The sequence below is a fragment of the Myxocyprinus asiaticus genome, chromosome 50 (genome assembly GCF_019703515.2).
Source record: "Myxocyprinus asiaticus isolate MX2 ecotype Aquarium Trade chromosome 50, UBuf_Myxa_2, whole genome shotgun sequence".
Lineage (NCBI taxonomy): Eukaryota > Metazoa > Chordata > Actinopteri > Cypriniformes > Catostomidae > Myxocyprinus > Myxocyprinus asiaticus.
Genome location: NC_059393.1, coordinates 7,567,432 through 7,587,169, shown reverse-complemented (window position 1 = coordinate 7,587,169; position 19,738 = coordinate 7,567,432). Strand labels below are relative to the sequence as shown.

General features: G+C 36.1%; 1 protein-coding gene across 5 annotated transcripts in view; it reads right to left on the bottom strand.

Annotated features, from left to right (window-relative positions):
* The window catches only part of LOC127438709 (poly(rC)-binding protein 4-like), a 108,982-nt gene extending 94,512 nt beyond the window's left edge, over nucleotides 1-14,470 (bottom strand). For all 5 annotated transcript variants that reach the window (XM_051694516.1, XM_051694517.1, XM_051694518.1 and 2 more), the window contains exon 1: nucleotides 14,349-14,470. The gene's annotated coding sequence lies outside the window, so the exon portion shown is untranslated. The remainder of the gene's footprint in view (nucleotides 1-14,348) is intronic.
* Between the last annotated feature and the right edge of the window lie 5,268 nt (nucleotides 14,471-19,738).

Here is a 19,738-nt window from a genome sequence, read left to right as displayed (position 1 = left end):
TGCTGCTAAGCTAAAGGCTGTTGCACTTACTATTTAATAATAATAACAATAAATACCCTTTCTTTGTCTATCTCTTTATTCTGCTCTTTATTCTGCTCTAGCTTCTGTACTACTCTAGATACCACTGGAACTTGGCAGTGCGATACTCCAGATTGTTGACTTTTCTCTGACAAATTGCTCGTTATGTTCCTCATTTGTAAGTCACTTTCAAGAAAAGCGTCTGCTAAATAACTAAATGTAAATGTAACAGCACAATACACTAATTCCATGTTGATAAACTAAGAGCACAATACTCTAATAGCATGATGCTAAGCTAATGGTACAAGACTCTAATAGCATGTTGCTAAGCTAATAGCACAAAACTCTAACAGCATGATGCTAGGCAAATGGCACAAGACTCTAATGCTGCCTTCAAGTTAACCTGGGGAGCTCGTACCTCCAAGTCGGTCATACGTTACTATGACATGTCACGCGTTCAAGTGGGAAACAAAATACAGAAGAAGCCAAACTCAAACAAAAACACAATGAACGTTCCGGTGAATAAACATAAGTGAATAAACCTGCATCACCTATACACAACATATATGATTTATTCATGCATGGTATCTAACAAATGATCAGTTAATTTGCTTAAAACAAACCGCGAAGGGTGAGTCTTAGTTGACTGTCATATAAAACAAATTAAATTTTTTAAATAAAGTACAGAAGTTAAAATAATTTTGCAAATCATTGCTTCCCATCATCTTCCATGTCAACATGCCGGTATCATCTAGAATTCCGACTTTCCCATTCGTAAATATGACTTTGCTGGGTCATTCATGTGCTCAGATGTAGTAATTACGATATTTCCAATTCCAATTGTAGGGCACATAATAGCATGTTGCTAAGCTAATGTTGCACATCTCTATTAGCATGTTGCTAAGCTAACAGCATAATACTCTAATAGCATCACGCTAACTACCCGCACAGTACTCTAAAAGCATGTTGTCAAACCTACAGCACAATACTCTAATAGCATAGGCTGTTACACTTAAAATGTAATAAGAAGAAACCTTCTCTTTCTTTGTCTCTTTTTTGTGCACTACTCTAGCTACCACTGAAATTTGGCAATACGATACTGCAGATATTGTTGACTTTTCTATGACAAATTGCGTACAGTGCTCAATACTCTATATATAATTAATTTAATTAATAAAAATACATTGTACACACCAATGTTGGGGGAAATAAACTTTTTTTATTTAATTAGCTTGAACTATATCAATATTTTTGAGTAGTGAATGAAATAGGTTTATTTGTAATCAACATAAAAAAAAACAAGTTTTTTGTTTGCTTGCTAAGCTTAGCTGGTTTAAGCTGGTTTCCTAGCCTGGCCAACTGGAACTGCCCAAAATCCACCTACAACCAGCAACCAGACATTGTGCTCCAAGCACGCCTATTGTCCTGTTAAAGTGTGTGCAAATGATGACCAAATCTGGGGAGAATTATCCCTTTAAAATGCTTCCCAGGTTTTTGAATGCAGCAAAAATGTGGACATCTCTCACTGGATAGGTCCAGCTAGTCATGTCCTGCTGTACGGCCCTTGTGCTGAGTCTGAGGCACAAAGCAGCCACTTGTGAGCGGGAAGCGATGGCGGGGCCGGCACAGTGGCTACCCTGTCATATTATGAATCATTCTGACATGATCGTTGATAAAGACATGCATGCATGCACCCACACAGCATAACACCCACTTCTTGCACAGCCTTAGGAACATTCCTTGTGACATGTGAGCTTCCATTATGACAGTTCCTTCACCATTGTTATTTATTTTACTTTGGCGAAATTGTCTCTGAAACAAGGGCATATTTTTGTCAGAGTTATGTAAATGGATTGTTGCTGGGCAAAGCACACAAAGATAAAGGTGAAAGAGATGAGCTGTCCCGTTGGACAGCATGTAAAATTTATGAGATTTTTACATTTCTGAAGAAAAGGAAAGTGGTACTCGTCGCAAAGATGCTAGGGCGTTCTGAATGGTTGTTTCTGTGTTGTGCTTTGTAAACTAAGTCAAAAGGGCCCACTGTCAAGCCTCTATAGCCACTTTTTCACCATCGGGCCGAACAGTTCTGAGCATGGTACAGAACAGTTACAGTAGCATTTCCACTTGAGCACGGTACGGCACGGCACAAATATAAACTGTTCTCAGACTGCAATTCTTGGCACGTTTAGCTAATCGTACTCAACCGTGCTGGTGAAAGGGATTTAGTGGTGACTTATGATTGTCAATTTGTCCATGCCAAAGTAACTTAAAGTGCTTTAAATTGTTTCTAGCTTGCCAAGTTCGCGAATATTTTGCTAAAGTTAACAAAAGTTAATAAAAATAGTGTATGTTTAGTGTATCTTCATGATTTTTGATGATGGTTTTATTAACTAGAATCCAAGTCTTCATTTATTTTTCTACATACAATGCTAATACAATATTTTGTCAATAAATATCATTTTTACTTAGTTTGGGAACTTTTACCTTTCTGTGTGTTTGTCTCCAGTGGCATACACAAGACCTCAGCAAATGATGGTAAACCTCTCGCCTTTCTCTCTTTGCTTTCATTTTTGCAACATGGAACATGTCTTTCCTGTATATTAGCAGAGTAAAACCAGGGGGAAAACGCAGTCCTAAAAACTGGAAAATGCGATCATCCTCCATAGTGCACTCGCCAATGTTTACCTCTCATGTCATCGCCAACAGATGGATCTGTTACATAGATTCTCTTGATTTCACTGCACCACAGTAGAAAAAGAAACGGAAAAGAAAGGAAAGGTACGGTTTTGGGACGAAAACTGTTCAGCGCTATGATGCAAAAGCAGCTTATAATATTCTTATATTATGGTAACATGGTACCCTTACAAAAAAGGACCCTCACAGTAGAAAATACCATGGAAATAGAATGTTATTTTGGACATGCTCCATGGGTTTTTGGATATATAATATTGTAGCACAATGGAATTTTTGGTACTGTTTGGGTAGTTTTGCTTAATGCCATGATTTTGGACATGGTACCATGGTAATGCCATATGGTGTATGAATAACCATCTACTGTACTGTGGTAATCCTATGTTTTTTTTAGATGTATCATGGTAATACCATATTGTTATTTGAAGTATCTCAGTGTATCATGGCACATGAATATGGTTATCGTCCATGGTATATACAGTATTAAAGTACTACATTAATACCATCGTATTCTTTGATGTACCTGCCCTTACAAAAATCGTGAGATCTGGCAAATTTGCAGCAAACTTGCCATAAGTTTACCACTGATTATTTTATTTTTGTTGCCATAGGTTGCCACAGAAGTGTTTGCCTGTAGCTGCAAATTGTCCATTGTCGCCAAAGGTTTGCTGCAGGTTCACCACTACTAGTGAAGAGCTGCAAATTCTGGCAAACATTTGCGGCAAATCGAAAGCTAATTTGCATGTGAAAATAATAATTGGGAAATTTGCGGCAAGTTTGCAGCTGGTTTGCTGCAAGTTTACCAGACCTCTAGATTTTTTGTAAGAGTTGGGGTACCATGTAAATACTGTGGTACTTGAATATGGTACTCTTTAAAGAATAACATGGTAGACATATACCATATACAATGGTAAACTTACTATTCTTGAAGGATCCGGAGTACCATGTACAGTAAATATGTACATGGTGCATGGTGCATGAGAATGATAATTGCCCATGGTATACCGTATATCAAAGTACTACGGTAATACCATAGTATTCTTTGAAGCATTGTAACTTGGATACATGAATATGATACTCTTCAAAGAACAACATGGTAAGACTGTTTTTCTTACCATCTACTATGGTAAACCTAGTATTCTTTGAAGCACCATAAAAATGAAATGGTACATAAATATTGTAATCATTTAGTACCATTGCATTACCATCTGATACCATTACTGACCACCTCAGTACTTTTTTTAGGGAATGTGGATTTCACATTTGCTCCTTAAGCAACATTTTGCATTCTGTTCCTCGCTCACAAATCTTGCAGTCACTTCATTGTATATTTCAACCAATGTCCAACATAATTAAAGTGAAATCAATGAGTGGTTTTTCTCTCTTCCTCTATGTGGCATCTCAAAGTGACCTCATTCACACTGATGCCAACCTGCCCAGCTCGCAGGCAAAAAACTTGACATTTAGTCTGCTGGGGTTCCCTGATTATAACATGAGATATGTGACGATGATGCAGGATTGGTTGCATCCATAGAACATAAACAGATCCAGATCCCCTGTATACCTATCTGATTGAAGACAGGTGGGGGACTTGGGTTTGGATTACATGAACAAATACACCTTATCTAAGCTCAAGATATGAAGTTTCATGAGCATATGATGGGTTTTAAATAATAAACCACTTCAGTTCCTCTGCTACTGTATGCTCTCTACGACCAAGTGAACCATTCATACATTTGCTCATACAAGGCATTGCTTGACATATTTGTGCAGCCATGCTTGAGAGGGGAAGGCTGGATAAAAGAGAATGGTTTGCTTTATTGTTTGGGGTTGATGGGGGCTAGATCATTTAAAATAAAGGGAGGGCTGGGTTAGTGGCAGTTTCTTTCTCTTTGGTGAGACAGTCTTTTTGACAAAGTTCTTTCGAAAATGTTTGTGCATTAGATGCGAGTTCGCAGAACATGTTCTTGTAAGACTTCATTACTTGGAAGCGCTTCTAACTCTTGGTTGCTCGATTGTCTCACTTGTCTAATAGATTGTCTAATGGCCGCTCTATGTAATTCACCCTGACATTCACAGTCGCAATGGACAAACATGTAAGAGGTTTGTATCTTCAGTACCAATAAACACTGAGTATTGACATGTAGCCTTTGAAAGTTACCCTGAAAACAATCCCATTCTGCCGAATTACTGACAAGCAGCAACCACGATCACCTTTCCCTCTGGTGGTACTGATAGCATGTTGTGTGAATAACTTCCGAGACATGGGTTCTGGTCCAGTGGAAACCAGGAAGTAATCACATTCACATAAACAATGGAAAGCATGATTTTGAGGTTGCATTTTTGCTCTAAAATTTTATTTTTACTCCACTGACAATTAGGTTTAGGGTTTGATTTTGGGTTAGGGGTAAGAGTTAATAAAATATGCATTTCTGTTGAGTGTATTTCATCATATACAACTATAAATACTACTTTTGTTTGGCGCCACTCTGTGGACATTTCACCCGGAAACTGTAGCTCCCACGTGCCCATTCATTCAACAACAACTTTCAGCTTCGGCCACTTGAGACAGTGATTCAAATTACTGTAAGCATAGAACAATTTCAGCAGCAGAACTCTCAACCTCCTGTTGTCGAATTCACAGTGTGATCAGTCTGATCACCATATAAATATAGTTGATTACAAGTGGTAATTTAAGCAAAGAGATTCATATATTATGGTTAAAGTACCTGCTGTTGGGTAGCAGATCAGCAAAAATGATCTGATATAAAATAAATAATGAATGCCGTGCAACTTTGGATGAATCATAACTATACAGAAATGAATGGTCTATTTATATTCAGCTTTCCTGTGTTAGTCACTAGAGAGCTGATTCATGTAGAATTGCAATGTAATGCTTCACTCATGCTTAAACTCATAATCTAATACTCTGATAAAATGTATAAAGATACAGATATTGTATGATACTGTACGCTGTAAACAGAGATCACTGTCATCCAACTACATTTACAAGTTTGTGCAAATGGGATTAAATTGTGCGGTAGCTCAACTGAAACCGTGTTGAACCTGCAATGCAAAGGACTGGGGTACAAGTTTTGAAAAGTATGCGAGTTGAAAGTGTCATAGAAGTGCCATAAAATGACGTAGGGACATAAGGGTTTAGGGTAGGGAAGTCAGTTTTGCTGATTTAAATCTCAATAGTGCATAAACCTTCTAAACGAATTTGTTTGGGAGAAAAAGTCAATTCTCTTTTAGCGGCACTCGATATGTATAATGAGCCACTAAATATTATTTTGCAGAAATGTCGCCACAGTCGTTTTTTTTTTTTTGTTTTTTTTAAGATCAGGTTGGGCGTATTTCCAAGATGAACAGGATATTAAATGAAAAAATATATAAATATAGGGCAGGACTTGGTTGGATCATGAAAAGTGGGCGTTCCCCACTAAAATGGAGCCCGATGGTTGGAGGGAAGGGGCAAAGTCTTTTCAGAGGTGGAGCAAGTTCTTACAAATCATTTTCAATCGGTCACAATAAGACCAGGAACATGTATTAAGAAAGTAAACAGGGTAAATTTTGATTTCATGTTGATGTTAACATCCTGGTGTAACAGCCATTACCTATTCCCCTTTGCTATATGTTCATGTTTGTAAGACCCAAGTTTCACTTAGCTCAAACGCCAAAAAGCATTCATTCTCCTATCCTATTTCTCAGTCAGTTATTAACTCATAACCTTTCAGTCTGATAGAGTATTTCAACTCTCCCCCTATGCGCTTAGCCATCCCTCTGAGAATACAGAGTGCTTTCAAAATGAGCACTCATTTTTTCTCTTTTGTCTTCGCTTTTCCAATATCAAACTTTCAATGAGTGGTGGAGAGTCCAGAGGTCCCTTCCCTCCTTTTTAAGTACTACTTCAGAAAGTGGCACTGTTCTGAAGGGAAGCTTTTCTCTTAATGTAAAGGCAACATGCCAAAAGCACCCGCAATACTCAGGTACATGTGTCTTTCCGAAAAGGACATCATTTGTGTCTGTAGGGGTGGATATTGCATCTCATAAATATTGTTATGGGGGATCTTTCTGCAGAGCTGAGATACTGTAGATCTGTGCCTGGTTTTCTGGACTGTGTAAGAGGTGGTATGTCAAGCACACCATGACGGTTTTCCAGTAGCTGATTAAAATGAAGGGTGGCAGGCATTCTGTTTGGGGAAATCAGGTGTTTGATACACATGTCAGATTGGTTATATCCCAAAAATCAGCATGGAAGAAATGTTTGGTCGTCGAAAGGAAAGGCTCTCCTTTTGAAATTAATTACTTAAAGCTTTATTAGAGCAGACCAGTAAGCTTTTCATGGTATACAGTTGCAATCAAAATTATTCAACCCCCCTGACCAGCAATACATTCTGGTTAATTAAAACACATACACTAAAACCTCAGTAAACAGTCAAAGTAAGTTTTTAATACACATTTGAGTGATTTTGAGAACAAAGAGTTCAGTTTACCCAAATTGTATAATTTCGATTGCAACTGTATTTAATTTGACTTCTTTCTGGTCAACTTTGAAATGGAGGACAGTTTTTAAAAATAACACTTAAACAATTCAGTTTACACTCCTTTAGTGTCACTCATAATGTAATATGACACCAAGGCTGCAGCTTCAATCATCTTTAAAAAAATTGTGATTGTGACACTTTATTAGAAAGGGAACAAACCATCATTCACTGCATATAAAGGCCATGCCCACACTAGTATGAAAACGTATTGATTTTGCTACGTTTCTGCTTCTAAAGGCAATTTCCTCAAGCAAAAACAGAGCGTTTTGAAATTTTTGTCCAATACAGCATACTTTGGAAAATAATGACATTAGAAAACTGAAAACTTGTGTGGATTTGTGTGGATGACATCATACCACTCATTTTTATTAATTTTATATTGAGATATAGTGACCATTTAAAGTGTTAGTTTATCCAAAAGAGCAAATTCTGTCATTGTTTCTGCATTCCCATGTCATTACAAACATTCCATGGAACACAACTGGAGAAGGAAGACTGTTTAAAATGTTATTTTCCATACAATGAAATCATATAGTGTCTCCATGCTCCAAAAGGTCAAAAGAGCACCTTAAAAGTACCATAAATGTAGTCGTATGAGATATATTCCAAATTTTCCGGAGCCAAATGATTCCTTTTGTGTTCCACAGAAGAAAGTAAGTCATGTGGGCTTGGAATGAGATGACAGTGAGAAATTGACTGAATTTTCATTGCGGGTGAACTATTGCTTTAATTTCTCTTTCTCTTGACGAGCACTAGCTTGCAGCAGAGACAGGAACCAGTAATTAATTGAAGGACATCGTTAGTCAGAGAGATTCAGGGGAAAATATCTCACACTAATTTACATGTGTCTGTGTTTCAATTAACAATGACCTCAATCTCTCAGCAGAAAAATAAGAAGATGCTTGTTCTGAAAAGTGGGCTGTGTACCACGCATTCCCGCTCACTAGAATGCATGAAATAATATACCTATTCTCTCTCAATGAAAGAACTCTACTGTTGGAAATTATACAGAGCTAGACAGTAAAAATTGACTGAACAATTACACAATCCTCGCCAACTCTAACAGTCGATATCAACAGTAGTAAACTGCAAATATCTTGCCATTCTTTCATCAAAATGACAATGTATTCTATTCTTTCACTTTTTATAAGCAGGTCATATGCGTCGCTAACATTCTCAAAAATAATTTTTCAGCTTTTTGACTGCAACTGTGCCAGCTGGCTTTGAAGCCGTCGGGTAAGGGAGGAATAGAGAAATGCTATGTCTTGATCTAAAAATTCTCCGAGCTCTAAATTGCAACACCTCTCTTCCAATGGAACATATCAAAGACACTGTGAAAAATGTGGAAGCAAAAGCACAACATTGACAGTGGGCGAAGAAGGGGGGGTGTTGTGACATTGATGGGAGAAGAATTTCAACTGAAGCAGAGATGAATGTCAAACAACTTGCACAACAGAGAATCGCTTCTAAGTTTAGATACAGTCTCTAGACAAAAGAAACAACCTAGACGGTGCATTTGAAGCTAACTGATGTTAGACGGTGGCAAAATAGTGAGATATAGTAAATCAGAGATTTTTTTGTAGTATTTTAAATTAATATTCATTAATATCTATCTCTAGTTTCTAAAACTACAAAATAACTTTTTGTTTCCTGAGTTAAAGAAGACCAATCCTAACATTTACATTCACCATTTACAACACCACCATACAGTCAAGATCTGGAACATGAATGCAGAATAATAATAATAATAATAATAATACAATAATATATATATATATATATATATATATATATATATATATATATATACTGTATGTTGGGCATTTTCTGTATTAAAAATAAATATTGTCAAAAATATATGTAATATATGTATATTAATTAATTCAATAACAGAATATAGACTGTTTCTAGTATATTGTCTCTGTTCATTTACACATTTTAATTAATTTGGCAGACACTAAAGCAAATAAAATTGTGCTTTGTTTTGACAAAGAGATACCAATGGACCAATAACATAAAAGATGTCTTTAAATCTGGGAAGTGCCTTTCGTCAAAAATAAAATACAGAACACTACCTATAAATGTACCAGATGGGAAAAACATACTCATGTTAGTCTGAGTTAGATTTAGCAATTGGAAGCACTATAGGAGGATAGTCTGGTGGAAAAGTCATTACAGCACCAAACGAGAACAAAACGACAGCATTTTTTTTCTCAATGGAGTCAATGGATCTAATTTGTTTACCTCAAACGACAGATGTTAAGCCATTATTACACAATCAATCTGTCAATAACCTGTTTTTTCACCTAAAGTTTAAAATAAGTCTTTATTTACTCTTCCTCATTTTTAATATGCCATTTTTTTTTTCGTGGAACACAAAATGAATCTTCACACAGCTCTTTTGCATACAGAAACAGCTCATAGTTAGTGACCACGATTGTAAAAATAGACCAAAATACTGTTTTTTTTTTGTTTTGTTCTCCAAACAGAACAAAAACACCATTAAAGTATCATTAAAGTAGTCAATATTACTTATGCACCATAGTCCAAGTCTTTTGAAGTCATACAATAGTTTTATATAAGGAATACACTGAAATGTAAATCTTTAATCTATGATAATCTTCCCGCTGCCAAGGCTTTACATTTTCTAGCTAATAACTACTTAAATATGGGTCAGTTCCTCACACAAAGCTATTGTATGGCTTCAGAAGTCTTACAACATTGTGCACAAGTTGTATGAACTACTTTTATAGTGCTTTTATCCTTTTTTGTTTTTTGTCCTTTTTGGAACTATAAATAAGTGGCTGAAATAATCTGTTGTTATATGGAAAACGAAACTGTAAACTGAATTAAGATTCAATGTAAGATCTAAAAATCTATAAGGTCTAACCCCACCAAATTCGCCAACACCACTGTACTTGCAAACGGACGATATCCATTCCAGTCTTTATTTAAATCTCAAAATCCATGTATGATCAGCTCTTTTGCCACATGCCCGAGGTCCCAGAGATTCATCAGTCGAAACAAACAAACAGTAGAAACAAGGCAAAAATTTGCATGAATCACGTGCATGTCATGCAGATAAACTTAGCATCCTCGTGCACTGCCAAGTGAGCCTGTGTTCTTATCTTAAATGCTGGATTCCTCGCAGACGCCTGCAGCGTCGCTGTATTTGTGGGGGGAGCTGGATTGTTTTAAAAATAGTGCCTTAGATCAGAATGTTGAGGAGAATAGGGTCTCATGCAGATTAAACTGCTGTTAACTGCCTGTCTGCGGGCTAAATTGAAGTGTGTCTGTTATGCCATTGTGCGCTAGGTGCCGCTTACATGTTCAACCTCAATGGAGAGGTTTCGGAAGTCTGCCCAGTTAAGCTACTCTTGGTTTGAGGGAATTTAAGCATCATCCACACTCTTTCTGGTGTCATTCATCACTTTTTGTCTCCTCTCATTTCCTCAACCAGAGAGGCAATTTGTTTTCCTATAAACATGTTTAGAGAGAATATCAGTTTGAGGAGTCTTGAGTTGCCAAGGGACTAAATCAAAGAACAAAAACGAATGTGCTTTGGTGCAGATCTGTCAAAATTTTAATGGCAACAATTACAGCGCCACCTCTTATTTTGTAATAGACTTTATATGTTTCTTGGAAACCAAATTAATGCAAAACTTGATGACACTTTGAGGTTAGAATCAAATGTACTCATGTTGAGGGATATAACATGGTAATGTTCTTCAACAGGCAATATGGACAGAGCATTTCAGTACACCCTATTAATATCCAAAGTTAACTTCAAAGGTAGTTTGAACAGAGAGTCAAAACAGCAGCAGCAAATATCTCTTTTCACTGATTCAGAGAATAAGAATTAGCATTCTTCATTGTAAATACAAGTTGAGTTGCTGCAATAAAGGTTTTACTTGACAGAAAACTATTTAACTAAGTTATCGCCTACATTATTCTACCATAATGGAGATAGATAGATAGACAGACAGACAGACAGACAGACAGACAGACAGACAGACAGATAGATAGATAGAGTTCTCATAAGCACTTCTTTACCACTGGTTTGCAACAACAAATATACATTAGTTAGGTATGATTAACAAATTGTTTACTAAGGATGGATAACCATGATCATACTGCTCATATATGAACTTATTAAATAATAATAGATTATTTGCTACAGTGAAAAAAAAATAAATAAATAAAAAACATATTGTATGTAGCTAAACAATGTATAATTAAAACGAAAACAAAAAATTATAAATGATCAGTTAACTACAAACTGATGCTTTACAAATACTATATACCATATAGCTAAAGTGTTACTTGATTAGTCTGTCTGTCTGTCTGTTGTTATAGCTACTTATTAATGGTAATTAAAGTTATTATTAGGACAGACAGACAGACAGACAGACAGATAGACAGATAGACAGATAGAGTTCTCATAAACACTTTTTTATCACTGGTTAACAACTACAATACATTAGTAAGGTATGATTAACAAATTGTTTACTAAGGATGAATAACCATTATCAAACTGCTTATGAACTTATTAAATAATAATACATTATTTGCAACAGTGAAAATAAATGAAAAACATTCTATTTGTTTGTAGCTTAACAATGTATTATTAAAAAGAGAACAAATATTTATAAATGGTCAATTAACTATAAAATAATGCTTTACAAATACTATATACCATATAGCTACAGTATTACTCCATAAATCTATCTGTCTGTTTTTATAGCTGCTTATTAATGGTAATTAAAGTTTTTATTAATTCAGACAGACAGACAGACAGACAGATAGATAGATAGAGAGATAGAGAGATAGAGTTCTCATAAACACTTTTTTTATCACTGGTTAACAACTAAAATACATTAGTTAGGAATGATTAACAGATTGCTTACTAAGGATGAATAACCATTATCAAACTGCTTATATATGAACTTATTAAATAATAATAAAATATTTGCTACAGTGAAAATAAATGAAAAACATTCTATTTGTATGTAGTTTAACAATGTATTATTATAAATAGTAAAAATATTTATAAATGGTCAATTAACTATAAAATAATGCTTTACAGATACTATATACCGTATAGCCAGGGTTGGGAGGGTTACTTTTGAAATGTATTCCACTACAGATCACAGAATACATGCTGTAAAATGTAATTTGTAACGTATTCCGTTAGATTACTCAATGTCAGTAACGTATTCTAAATACTTTGGATTACTTCTTCAGCACTGGTAGATTTTTCACTTGTTTTGACTATAAAAACTCTGCCAGTACAGTAAGACAAAATGCACATGTTAAAAATACATTCTCTGAAAAACCTAAGTATCTTATGCAGTGTTGTTTCTAAAACAAGATCAATCTAATTTATCTTGTTTTAAGGATTTTTAGATATTTGTACAGGAAAACAATACAAAAATTATTATCAAGAATACGATTTTTGCCCTTATATCAAAGGTCTTACTAGAAAAAAAGAAATTATGATCTAGAAATAGCTAGAAATAGCATTTTAGCTTAGCGTAAAGATGACAATTTACACAAGGTTTATTTCTATTTCTTCTGCTCCAAACTTACTTCAAACTTACTTCTCTGTCTGCTCGTATGAATGTAACACATCATAAGAAAGTGTTTCACCGCTGTTCAAATGCACTTTGGATTGCATCATTTATATGTAGACATTATTGCATCTGAAAGGACTAAATATTAAATGAAACAAATGACAATAAAATGCAAAGTAATCTCTTCAGTAATCAAAATACTTTTTGAATGTAACTGTATTCTAAATACCAATGATTTCAATTGTAACTGTAGTGGAATACAGTTACTTATAATTTATATTTTAAATACGTATTCCCGTTACATGTATTCCGTTACTCCCCAACCCTGCGTATAGCTAAAGTGTTACTCCATAAGTCTGTCTGTCTGTTTTTATAGCTGCTTATTAATGGTAATTAAGGACATTATTAAGACGGACAGACAGACAGAATAAAAACATACTATGTCTAAGGAGAACTGCTGTATTTTTTTGGACCACAAACAGCCAAAACACTCTCCCTATTAAATTCAATTACAAAGACGCTCAGTCAGTCACTGACCCGAGCAAATGAGTATTTGCTCTAATTGTGGGGGGTTCGAGTCTTGGTCAACCTCATCAATTAGAGCAACCAAAATCAAATCAGATGTCCTGGAGCAAGGAGTGATCACCCAGACCCCTGGCATCCTACAACATCCTTAATGACGTGCATGTTGGCTTTAATCTATTTCTTCACATCACTAAGTTTCAATCTGGCCACATATTATAATTTATAAACTTCTGACCAGACCACAGCCATATGTCATCCGAATAAATACTGTAAAAAAAAAAAAAAAAGAAGAAGAAAAAAAAAAAAAGATTCCAGTAAGATACAAAAAGGGTTTTACCAGCTTATGTCATAGGAGAACCCTTTTAAGGTCCACGATTTACTTTTAATGTCTAGTTCTGCAAACATCTATGGACTCTTGTTTTAACCTATAATATACATGAACTTTATTGCAACTGCAACACAAGAAGGGTGCCTAAAGTTCTGCAAAGAGCCATTAAAGAGCCTTTATTTTGAGTGTAGATGAGATTTAAATCACTGCATTACCTTGGTAGGCTCTAACTTTGCATTAACTTAACCAGATTAACCAGCCATCAAATTCACAGAAAACAAGTCTTGTATGATCTCCTGTTTACCATACTGTATAAAGACTGTAGATATTGCGTTGTATGCGGTTAAATGTCACTTGAACGACACATTCAGAAAGCTGCGATGTAAATCGTTCATAAAACGTCCACACAGCTGTGAAGTCTTTACAGTCTTGAGCGTTCGGATCTAGATTAGTTGTTTAACTTGTGTTAGTATTGCTGAAAGAGAGCCGTACGCAACGCGTATCGCTTTATTGCCTTAACAACAGCAGCAGTTTCCTACGGGATCTCAGTCTTTGCCATCCCTCACTTGTGACCCGAGCGTAATAATATCGGATGCATTTGCCAAAAGCTACAGATACGATACGTGGAAAGAATACGATTTCTTGACATGAGAAATTCACTCTTACCTGGTAAGAATGCAGCTGAATGCGCTGATAATATCTACGATGCGAATTTAGATGATATCCTATATATTCCTTGCTGATGTCCACATTGTCAGTGCCAGGCGCTTACTGTAAGAGAGAACCTCGATGACAGAGAGAGAGAGAGAGAGAGAGAGAGAGAGAGAGAGGTGGGGGACCATACTATCCAATTACAACAGACAAATCGGGGTTAAAAAAGAACAACAATGCACAACCACTCCGAGGACAAAACAGCAGATGCTGCATTATATGTTTTCGTTTTGAAACACTGTCTGTTTTGTTTTTTTTAGATTCTTTCATAAGAATCTTGGACTGGTGTTAAACTGTCACATGACGCTAATATTTGACTATCATACACAAGTGGTGTATGGAGTAACTGCCTTCTTGCCAGTGTTGGGTGCATTACTAAGTAATTAATTACTGTAATTAAATTACATTTTCATTTCAAAAAGTAAGGGATTACTCTTAATTTTTCAGTAATTTAATTACAGTTACTTCTGATGCAATTGCGTTAAATACTGTATAGACTTTAGAACAATTCTATTTAAAACAATAGTGAATTTAAAATCGAAATTTAACGTCTAGTGTGAAAATCTGTTTTAAAAATTAAACGCTTCCCCTTTAAATTCTTTGGCCAGTTCATGAATAATTTATTTGATTTTATATGATTTATTTGAATTAATTAAAAGAACAGTTTCATGTCTATCCTTGTATTTTTCATCTGGCCCAGGTTGATAAGGGTTTTAAAAAGTAAGTAGTAATAAGTAATGCAATTACTTTTCATACAGAGTATTTAGTACAGTAATCTAATTACACTGTAGAAGATGTAATTAGTAGTTAGTAAGTAATAACTTTTTTAGAGTAACTTACCCAACACACGGAAAAAAAAAAAAACTAACAACTAACGCGTTGTTTTTTATTTATTTATTTATTTATTTTTTTATATTATTAGATGTTTTTTTACAACATAGCACTGCGTTTAAAAAACATGGCGCTCCTGTGCGAGAAGCTGAAAAATAGGCTACCTGAGACGCGGCGTAATGGTTAAATACGTCCATCCAACAAATATTTATGTATATACGAAAACAATTGAAAAACAGCGCAGATGGACACAAACACGCGTTCTGTGTTAACGCCTAGTGATTGATTGAAGAAAAAAAAATATTCCGTATGAAGATTCGATTTGATTAGACAGGGATTGTCTGACGAAAATAAAATATTGGATTCCGTACAAAAATTCGATTCTGACTGATAAAGTCAATTAAAAAAAATATTTGATTCAACAGGGGATAGCATGATGAAAAAAGGGTTAGGAACAAACTACGATGATTTTATTCGATTCTGACTGATAAAAAAAAAAAAAGACAAACATTTGATTCTATTCTTCAGTGGTAGACAAATAAAAATATTACGTATAAAGAAATGATTTAAAGATACGATTTGACACTGATTTGAATAAGAAAAAAAGAGATACTATTCCATAAGAATATACAATTGGAAAAAATTTCCTAACTAAGCACAAACGTTTTCCACAATATTCCCATGACGCTTTGCGGGTGATGTGGGCAGAACGTCCGGTTAAGCATAAACAATCGTTATGTTATGTACTAACGCAGCATTAAAAATGACAGAAACTTGAGAACAAATGATCACAGAATTATAGCGAGGCTATATTGTTCTTCCTCACCTATCTGTTTATGATTATGGGTTTCAGAATGATGGCCAAATATCACAAGTATAGAAGCATTTTAGTTCATTTGTTGAGTTTATCCTTTGATGAAATCTTAACCCTTGATTGAGTTCTTGAGTCAACAATTTACCAGAAAAATCAGTGTTATAAGCATTGAGTGGTCACATTCTTGAAACATGATATTTATTATGGAAAAAACAATAGTTTTACACAAAACTGGCTTTGTGAAAACTTTCACAGATTGAATTTACTCAGTTTGATAGCTTCTTGCATACTGATATTGTAAACTACTAATTTTCTAAGCCATAAAACAAATAAATGTATTATAATTCTACAAAATGAGCAACTAGACAGGTCACACTAGGCTTAAATAGACCATCCTGATTTGTAAATTTTTTCACAGATCAGTTTTTGTCATTTAAACCTTTTTTGAGTTTTTGAGTCATCAGTTTACCTGAGAAATCAGTGTTATAGTCTTAGTGTTATAATTGCTCTGTGTTTTAGTCTTTCCCATTCATTTCTGATGGTGGGTCAAAAATGACCCGGAACACCACGAGTGTTACTTTTTTGTCACGGGGGCTAAACTCATCAAATCCAGTCCAATGTTTTTTGTGAGTTCAGATGGCAAATCAGAATCAGAATCAGAATCAGCTTTATAACTGTTCCTGTGCCTGACGGTTCTGGTGCTCAGAGCTCTGAAGTGTCGGCCAGAAGGATATGTTGCAGGATATGATGCAATCCTATGTTGACTACATCATCCACAGACCTGTTTGCTCGATAAGCAAATTGAAGGGGATCTAGAAAGGGTCCAGTAATGTTCTTCAGGTGGGCCAACACCGGTCTCTCAAATGATTTCATGACCACAGACGTCAGGGCGACAGGTCTGTAGTCATTAAGTCCTGTGATTTTTGGTTTCTTTGGGACAGGAATAATGATTGAGCATTTGAAGCAGCATGGGACTTCACACTGCTCCAGTGATCTATTGAAGATCTGTGTGAAGATGGGGGTCAGCTGGTTAGCACAGGATCGAAGACATGCTGGTGAGACGCCATCTGGGCCTGAAGCTTTCCTCGTCTTTTGTTTCCGAAAGATGCGGCTCACATCATCTTCACAGATCTTAAGTGCAGGTTGAGTAGCAGGAGGGGGGAGGAGGGGGATTGCAGGAGGTGTTGGTGTTTGTGTGAAGGTCAGAGTGGGTGTGGGGTGTGAGACTGGGCTTTTCAAATCAACAGTAGAACACATTCAGGTCGTCAGCCAGTTGTTGGTCCACCACAGGGTTGGGGGTAGGAGTCCTGTAATTTGTGAATTGTTTCATGCCACTCCACACTGATGCAGGGTCGTTATCTGAAAACTTGTTTTTCAGCTTCTCGGAGTATCTTCTTTTAGCCACTCTGATTTCCTTGTTCAGTGTGTTCCTGGCCTGATTGTACAAGACTTTATTCCCACCCCTGTAGCATCCTCTTTGGCCTGACAAAGCTGCCTGAGCTCTGCTGTAAACCACGGTTTGTCATTGTTGAACTTTAAATAAGTCCTAGTAGGAATGCACATATCATCACAGAAACTGATATATGAGGTAACAGTATCTGTGAGCTCATCCAGGTCAGTGGCTGCAGCCTCTAAAACACTCCAATCCATGCAATCGAAGCAGGCTTGTAGTTCCCGCTCTGCTTCATTGGTCCATCTCTTTACAGTCCTTACTACTGGCTTGGTTGATTTTAATTTCTGCCTGTAGGTTGGAAGAAGATGAACCAGACATTGATCAGAGAGTCCCAAAGCTGCTCTAGGGACAGAGCGATATGCATCCTTTATTGTTATGTAGCAATAATCCAGTATGTTCCTGTCTCTGGTGGGGCATGTAATGTGCTGTTTGTATTTGGGCAGTTCACTTGTGAGATTTGCTTTGTTAAAATCCCCAAGAATAATAATAACTGAGTCCGGGTATTGTTGTTCTATGTCTGTGATTTGATCAGTCAGCTGTTGCAGTGCTGTGTTCACACAGTATATCGTTTGGCGCGATATACACACTCACCAGAATAAACGAGGAAAACTCCCGCGGCGAGGAGAAAGGCTTACAGTTAATAAAGAGCGCTTCCAAATTAGGACAGCACATCTTCTTTAACGTTGTTACATCTGTACACCAACTTTCATTGATGTAAAAGCATGTTCCACCGCCTCTCATTTTCCCTGTTAACTCAGCAATGCGATCCGCACTGACCAGCTGGAAGCCCAGCAGATGTAATGCGCTGTCCGGAATGGCTTCAAGCAACCAGGTTTCTGTGAAGCACAAGGCAGCAGAGGTTGAAAAGTCCTTGTTTGTGCGGGTGAGGAGATGTAGTTCATCCGTTCTGTTAGGAAGAGAGCAGAGATTCGCAAGATGAATGCTCGGCAGCGTTGTTCGAAAGCCCCGCCGACGGAGTTTGACCAGCGCACCGGCTCGTCTTCCTCACCTGTGTCTCCTGAACAACAAAGTCGGCCTCCAACTAAAATGTCTAGCAAAACGTCTGAATATTCAAAAATTGGGAAAAGACTGTATGGTAGAAGCTGTCGAATGTTCAGCAGTTCGTCTCTGGTAAAACTGACTGGAAAATGATTACTAAACACAGGACAAACAAACAAAAACAACAAAACAATAGGAGCGCTCTACACCAAGGCTCCACACCAAGGCCATCCGCGACACCATCATGATATATATTTGTATATCTATATATGTATAAATGAAAGAAAAGTAACCAAGCCTTGGCCCACTGAGATGAATGAAAAGATTTTTTTAAAGAAACCAAAACAAAATGGGTCAAAAATGACCTGAACACTGCACAAGGGTTAAATAAAATGACTAGCTAGTTGACATATCATCCATATCAACATTTTATTTTTCAACAACAAACCAAAGCCATCAAACTGAGTCAAATCAATCTCTGAAATTTTCACAAATCCAGTTTTGTGTAAAACTATTGTTTTTCCATCATAATTATCATGCGTTTCAGGAATGTGACTTCTCAAAGACTATAACACTGATTTTTCAGGAATACTGTTGAATTCAGAACTCAGAAACTGGTTAAATGACAAAAACTGATCTGTGAAAAAATGCACAAATCATGAAGGTCAATTTGAGCCTACTATGACCCGTTTAGGTGCTCAGTTTTTAGAGTTTTAGACCTTTTATTACATTTATGGCTTACTTCCTTAATTTTTCACAATGCCAGTATGCATGAAACCATCAAACTGAGTCAAATCAATCTGTGATTTTTTCACAAATCCTGTTTTTTGAGAAAATAGTGTTTATCATTCATAATTATCACGTGTTTCAAGAATGTGACCTCTTAGTGCTTATAACACTGATTTTTCTTGTAAAATGTTGACTCAAGAACTCAACCAAGGGTTAAGAGACAAAAACTGTACTGTGAAATAATTCACAAAACAGGATTGTCTAATTAAGCCTAGTGTGACCCATCTAGATGGTCATTTTGGAGAATTATAAGACGTTTATTGGTTTTATGGCTTAGAAAATTAGTATTTCACAATGCCAATATGCAAGAAGCTATCAAACTGAGTAAATTCAATCTGTGAAAGTTTTCACAAATCCAGTTTTGTATGAAACTAGTGTTCATTTATCATGTGTTTGCAGAATGTGCCCTCTCAAATCCTGTAACACTGATTTTTTAGGTAAACTGTTGAATACAGATCT